The sequence below is a fragment of the Myotis myotis genome, unplaced genomic scaffold (genome assembly GCF_014108235.1).
Source record: "Myotis myotis isolate mMyoMyo1 unplaced genomic scaffold, mMyoMyo1.p scaffold_m19_p_4, whole genome shotgun sequence".
Classification (NCBI taxonomy): Eukaryota; Metazoa; Chordata; class Mammalia; order Chiroptera; family Vespertilionidae; genus Myotis; species Myotis myotis.
Window position 1 is genome coordinate 54,844,249 of NW_023416346.1, and position 7,646 is coordinate 54,851,894.

The 7,646-nt window shown below is 36.2% G+C and overlaps 1 long non-coding RNA gene across 1 annotated transcript in view; it reads left to right on the forward strand.

The window, feature by feature from the left end:
• The window catches only part of LOC118653806, a 51,635-nt gene extending 44,793 nt beyond the window's left edge, over positions 1-6,842 (forward strand). Inside the window, exons 2-3 of the long non-coding RNA XR_004966888.1 lie at positions 2,827-2,985; positions 6,282-6,842. This is a non-coding gene — a long non-coding RNA (uncharacterized LOC118653806). The remainder of the gene's footprint in view (positions 1-2,826; positions 2,986-6,281) is intronic.
• Positions 6,843-7,646: the final 804 nt, after the last annotated feature.

Genomic DNA, 7,646 nt, shown 5'->3' on the forward strand with positions numbered 1-7,646 from the left:
AGAGGAAGGGAGAGAGATAGAGAGCCAGAAACATCGATGAGAGAGAAACATCGATCAGCTGCCTCCTGCACATCTCCTACTGGGGATGTGCCTGCAACCCAGGTACATGCCCTTGACCGGAATCGAACCTGGACCCCCCAGTCCACAAGCCAACGCTCTATCCACTGAGCCAAACCGATTTCGGCTGGTAAAATCTTTTAAATTCAGTTGCTGAGTACCTACATTCCACTAGATGTTGGCCCATACTGCATGTTGCAAAGCAAGTTTTGAAAACAGGACTACCATTTAGTTTCATACTTTTTATACTTTAAAAATGTCCAGGGAGTGAACAAGCAGAATGTGATTGTCCATGGAAAAGGAAACCTAGAGTACTCAGAATCTAGAAGTTTAAACATAAAGGAAGTAGGTTCCTTAGAACAGGTTACTTTATAATTTTCATCAGAAAGCTGCCTCATTTATTTCTACAAAATAAAAGTCAAATAAAAATATAAGAACACACAGGGAATATTTGTGAAGTGCTCTTAAAAATAAAGTGAATGTCTGACTTTTGGCAATGTCTAGGATATATTACAAAAGATATCAAATAGAGTTTTGTACATCTATACTAATAAAAGGTTAATATGCTAATTCGACCGATAGACCAGACGTCTTCCGGAAGTCCTTCCGATGTCCTTCCGGACAAAGCCATGGTGGCAGGGGCCGAGGCAGAGGTGGTTAGGGGTGATCAGGCCGGCAGGGGAGAGTGGTTAGGGGCGATCAGGCAGGCAGGCAGAGGTGGTTAGGGGCTATCAAGCAGGCAGGCAGGTGAGCGGTTAGGAGCCAGTGGTCCCGGATTGTGAGAGGGATGTCCAACTGCCAGGTTAGGCCTGATCCCACAGGGATCCCCTGAGGGGTCATGGATTGGAGAGGGTGTAGGCTGGGCTGAGGGGACCGCCCCCCCGCCACCGTGCATGAATTTTGTGCACTGGGCCTCTAGTTTACAATAATTTTGTCCCATTGAAAGACCACTTCACTTGATTTTTCAATACCTAAGAAAATAATCAGCTTGTTTTTTCCAACATTAGTTCTTAATTATATTATATATGTACAACCTGGAATGGTCCAAATTTTATTTTCTTTTTTATAATTCTGACACCTTTTTAATTTACATTACTTTTTTCAGAGGCCAAATTGGGCAGGGAGAACACCAATTATCCTGATGTTATGTTTTGTCAACTCTTATCTTGTTTGATATTATTACAAGTCTGGGTCAAAAATATCCATACCCATCCACAGTTTTAAAAACTTGGGTCAGAAGTCTACTTCTTCTGTGGTTTAAAAATCATTTATTTGGAATGTGGCATTATTTTTACAAAATAAAATAAAAATAGTCATTCTCAGAAGCAAATTCCTTTATAAAGTTAATAAATTGGTGATTATATATACTTAAAAAGTTATAAGTAATCATTTATAAGGAAAATATTTTAGATGTGAATTATACAGTTATCCTATTTCTGCCATACCCTTTTCAATGTATAATGTTTCTTATAGAGTAGTTTTATACGTATTATTCTCACAAACAGATTCAAGTCTCACTTGTATTCAGCAGACAATCAAATTCGCATTTACGTAAACATTTTTCACACTTACAATAAGCTATTGTTTAATCATAATAAGAGTCCATTTTGCAGCTATAGCATACTTGAATACATACAGCTCTTTCTGCATGAGAAACTGAATCAAACTGAAAAGTACAAATTAACAAAGATATAAACATATTTGCTTTCTTTAAGCTATAGAGGTAAATGCACATATTATTCAAACACAATTATATAATACACACTGAGAAAACTAATACAGCTTAAAAAACTGTGAAATAAAATAGGATACATTTCATGAATTGTTTTTGTCCTTGGACCAAATTAATTAGAAATATCGAGTAATAGTCAGTTAATTCCAAGTAGTGCCAGGCAAGAAAATTTAAAGTAAAACTGTGTTTTATACCTCATTGCCAGATCAAGAGTAATTCTAGGCGGAAATACCATTTTAAGATAAACAAAGACATTATCCCTTTTGAGGAACCTATGTATTATTACTTACCGAAATTTGCCATCTGTATCGTCTGGTTCCCAGTCTCTGGAACGTTGTAAATCACAACAGCATCAGCATTTCTTCTGCTTGCTGTTTGAATTTTTTCTGAAAATGTACAATTACCTCTTTCTATCAGTGCAATCCAAGGCTTCTCGGTATTAGTAAACTCAGTGTTGTAGTCACAGGCTTGGTAGTTACTGTTCTTAGGGATGCCCACCACCCCCATAGCATTAGCTACTGGTGAAGCTAATCCATAAACACCACATTCACATGTCTCTGTTGTAGTATAGTTGCTGGTTTCATTGTAATAATGCACAGTCACATAGGCGTTCACTGGAAAGGATGCTGTGATTTTAAATAAAAAGGTAAAAATTACAAGCAGCCGAAACCAACTGGACTTATTCTCCTCGTTCATTGCTTGTTCATTTGAGCATAAAATTTAAGATGTCTGCTGATATTTCCAACTATCAGTAACCATTCGTCCACGCAGTCCCCAGCTAAGCAGAAGTTTGAAATTTCAGTTGCAAGCAGGTAACTGATCTCACCTCAAGCAACATAAGCTCTGAATACATCAGCTCTATTTCACTTCACTTATCTACATTCCCTTTTGCCTGCCCCTCCTCCAACTGTACACACACATAACCCTTCACCAAGACTACCTTAGTAATAAATAACACCATCAACTTTATTCTACATGTCAACTTATCAGGGTTGGATGACTTCCTGCACTGAAATTTTTTCCCCCTACTGTTCCAGCTAACGCACTTTCATAAGCATGGAGTGATTGGAACGAGGAACTGGACGCCTGGGAATCCCACGTGACAAGTCTGAAAGTCACCTCTCTCAGAATATCTAAAACACCAAACTGGTTTTCCAAGCCCTGCTGAAATATGCTATCAACCAGTTTATCCAAGAGTAAGTTAAAATACACAATTTTAATTGCTAAGGCATTAGTGGAATTGATTTTACAACCTTTCCCCCTCTTATTTCTTTTTGGAGTATTTTTTAATAGGCTCCCCAAGGTATATCTTCTGCCACATTGTTTATTCATTGAAAAGTGAACATATTTCAGTAACAAAGATCCTTTCCTTTCAAGTAAAGTACCTTATCCATGGTAGGCACTCAAATATTTGTTGATTGACAGATACTTATGAGTTGCAGCATTCCATTAATTTTTATGTTCCATGTGTTATACTCTAACAAGGTCATTCAATATTTAATTTTTAACATTTAGAATTTTAAATTCTATTTTTTTAAAACCAGTAGTACATTGGACACTCACAGCACTCAGACATTGCTATGGGGTCAACTGCTCTTGGCAATTTGCTGGGATAGGGAGATTTCAATGTGTGCCAAGGGCTGGTGAAGGAGTAGATAAATTAACAAGAAAACAAACAGAGATATCAGAAGTCTGATTGGGTCAAAGAGTTAGCAAACTAGACAAGCAGGCATTAGGCCATCACAGAAGCAGAAAGACACCAGGTCAAAAGGAGGGCAGGCACAATGGTAGTCTGAAGTCCAAGGAAAGTAATCTGGAATCAGGAAGAATACTGGAGTCAAGGGGACAGGACAAAAAAATAGGAAAATAGGAAACATTGTTGAAGGAGATGATCGGTGGCAAGATTCTTCCTCTTGCTTCCTGTCTGTTCTTAGGCATCTGAGAGTGGTTCCTGCAGTTGGAAACAAAAAGTTAGCATTACTCAGCAGAGGTGAGGAGTTCAAGGAAGCTACATTTGAACCTAATGAATAAACCCCAACAGAAGCACAATACAAATATAAACCTTTCTATTATATTATAGCTGCCAATATGTATCTGTGTATCTATTCCCCTATGGTACTTGGTATTAGTGGCACTTTTAAAATTATATTTTTAATTTTAATTTTACTCTTTTTAAAAAAAATGTATTTTATTGATTTTACAGAGAGGAAGGGAGAGGGATAGAGAGTTAGAAAAATCGATGAAAGAGAAACACAGATCAGCTGCCTCCTGCACACCTCCTACTGGGGATGTGCCTGCAACCAAGGTACATGCCCTTGACCGGAATCGAACCTGGGACCTTTCAGTCAGCAGGCTGATGCTCTATCAACTGAGCCAAACCAGTTAGGGCTAATTTTACTCTTTTTGAAATTGATTTTAGAGAGAGAGGAAGGGAGAAGGAGAGAGATAGAAACATCGATGAGAAACATGGGTCAGCTGCTTCCTGCATGTCCCTACTGGGCATTGAGTCCCCAACCTGGGCATGTGCCCTTACTGGGAATCGAACTGGCGACCTCTTGGTCCATGGGTCAATGCTCAATCACTGAGCCACATGGCCAGGCATAGTGGCACTTTGCACATAGTAATCACTCAATAATTATTCATGAACTTGAACTGAAAAGTTTAAAGATCTTGTATATTAGCTTATGGTCTATTTCAGAACAAAGGTAGTTTATTATTTTGCTATTAGCATTACCATTTTGATGTTAAAACTCATAATATAGCCTGTATTCACTAGACCAAAACAAAACAAAACAAACTATAAAATGGAAAACAGAAGTGTTATTATTGTCAAAACCATTAATTTGCTGATTGCTAATAGACATCTGTGATAAATTCAACATCAGCATTCAAAATGCAAATAATTAGCAAAGTCCTAGAAATTTGATTTAACTTTTTTCTATGTTATTAAATTGTTTCTAAAGGAGACTTTTTTCCTGAAATAATTTAAAAACAGTTTAGTGAGGAGTTAGTTAAATCCATTAGAAATCATATTTGGTTAAATAATATTAACACACTAGTTTCAAATCTTCATATTAATGGAAACTAAGGAGAAAATAAACAAGTGAAACTACATCAAAATAAAAAGCTTCTGCACAGCAAAAGAAACCATCAACAAAACAAGAAGAAAGTCCACTTCATGGGAGAATATATTTGCCAATGTTATATCTGATAAGGATTTAATCTCCAGCATTGACAGGGAACTGATACAACTTAACAAAAGGGAGATAAACAATCCAATCAAAAAATGGGCAAAGGACCTAAATAGACACTTTTCAAAAGAGGACATACAGAAGGCCAAGAGACATATGAAAACATGCTCAAAGTCACTAATCATCTGAGAGATGCAAATCAAAATGACAATGAGTTATCATTTCACACCTGTCAGAATGGCTATCATCAACAAAACAACAAATGACAAATGCTGGTGAGGATGCAGAGAAAAAGGAACCCTCGTTCACTGCTGGTGGGAATGCAGACTGGTGCAGCCACTGTGGAGAACAGTATGGAGTTTCCTAAAAAAAAATAAAAAAGAAACTCCCATTTGACCCAGTAATCCCACTTCTAGGAATATATCCCAAGAAACCAGAAATACCAATCAGAAAGGATATATGCACCCCTATGTTCATAGCAGCACAATTTACCATAGCTAAGATTTAGAAACAGCCTAAGTGCCCATCAGCAGATTAGTGGATTAGAAAACTGTGGTGCATCCTCACAATGGAATACTACGCTGCTATTAAAAAGAAGGAACTCTTACCATTTGCAACAGCATGGATGGAACTGGAGAGTATTATGCTAAGCGAAATAAGCCAGTCTGAGAAAAGATAAATATCACATGATCTCACTCATTTGTGGAATATAATGAACAACATAAACTGGTGAACAAAAATAGAACCAGTGACATAGAAGTGGCATTGAACAGACTGTCCTACCTAAGAGGGAAGGCAGGGGAAGAGGAGGGGGTAAGAGATCAACCAAAGGACTTGTATGCATGCATATGAGCATAACCAATGGACACAGACAGTAGGGGATGAGGGCATGTGCTGGGTGGTGGGAGCGGTCAGGGAAAAGTCAATGGGAGAAAAAGAAGACTCATGTTATATATTAAACAATAAAAAATTTAAATTAAAAAAATCTTCACACTGTAATTTTTACACAAGTTATGTGCCTTATAAATGATGACGTTCCATAACACTTTGTGGCAATGCTTGTGTATTAAAGAGAACTTTATTGAACTATTTTTAATTTCTCTGGTGGTGGAAGTTCATGATTTTATATGATAACCAGCACTATATACCTTCTATATATGTGCTTTTAAGTTTCCTTCAGCGACTTTCAGAAAGAGAGCAATAACTTTGCTAATTTTATATTTTTAAAAATTTACAGTTAAGTAAAATTTGTTTTGGAACAATAAATACCCATCAATGTAATTTTTCTCTTAACTTTTAAGGGAAGTTGGAGGATGAGTGGTCTAGTGCTTATTCAGCGTTGGAAATTTTTGTCTGTGAAACACCTATATTAGACACGTGGAAGTGTATTGAACATGAAAATTCCTGGATCCCACCCCCAGTCATCCTGAATCAGAATCAGAGGAAAATATCTAGAAATTCACATTTTAAATAAGTTCTCCAGGTAATTCTTATGTATTTTACAATTTAAAAACTTTAAATCAGACAAATTGTATATGATGACTAGTATAAGATCTAGTTTTAATTTTGACGGATTAGCTGCTGTCATTTTATTCAACCTCTTTGTTCAACTTCCAAGCTATAAAAGTTTGATTTTTATTTGTAATTTAGGTGGTACTCTGAACACTTTTTAAGTATCTTAAAAACAAAAAGTTTTCACAGGTGCTGATTTTACAACAGCTAATAAATATATATCCCCAGGAAATAAATAAAAATAAAAACCTCTCTGGGACTTTTTCTTCATTTACACAATAAAAGAGGTTGGATTAGAATGTATCTATCAAGTCTCTTCTAGATCTGACATGTTAGAACTCTATGAAAATAAAATTTGTTTACAAAACATCAATTTTTAATTTCTCCTTCCTATCAGCACAATTCATGATGACACTGCACCTTGAGTAGATTAAACTGTATAGGAGGTAAGTTCAAAGTATTGGGTAAAGCTTAAGCTTTAATAAAACTAATAAGTGCTTGAAATAGTACTATATACCATTGATTTTCAAACTTGTCTGCACATTAGAATCACCTGGGGAGTTGTTAACAGTCTCGACACCCAGGCTACACCCCAAACAGAAACTTGGTGGTGACATCTAGGCATAGTAATTTTTAAACACTAAATTTATTGGAGTGACATTGGTTAATAAGATTATATAGGTTTCAAATGTAGAATTCTATAATACATCATCTATATATTGCATTGTGTGTTCACCACTCCAAGTCAAATTTTCTTCCATCACTATATATTTCATCCCCTTTACCCTTTATTATCACTCCACCTCCCTTCCCTCTGGCAACTACCATAATGTTGTCTATGTCTATGGGTTTTTGTTTATTCATTTGTTGCTTTCAGTTTTACATGTCACATGTAAAACTGAAATAATATAGTTCTTGACTTTTCCCTTCTGATTGATTTTGGTTAGCATGTTATTCTCAAGATTCATCCATGTTTTTGCAAGTAACAGTATTTCATCTTTACTTATGGGCTGAGTACTATTCCATTGTGTATATGTACATTGTGTATATATATCTTCTTGAGCCAATCACCTATCAAGAGACACTTTGGATGTTTCCATGTCTTGGCCACTGTGAATAATGCTAATCTCAGTAATTTTAAAAATTCTCCAGGT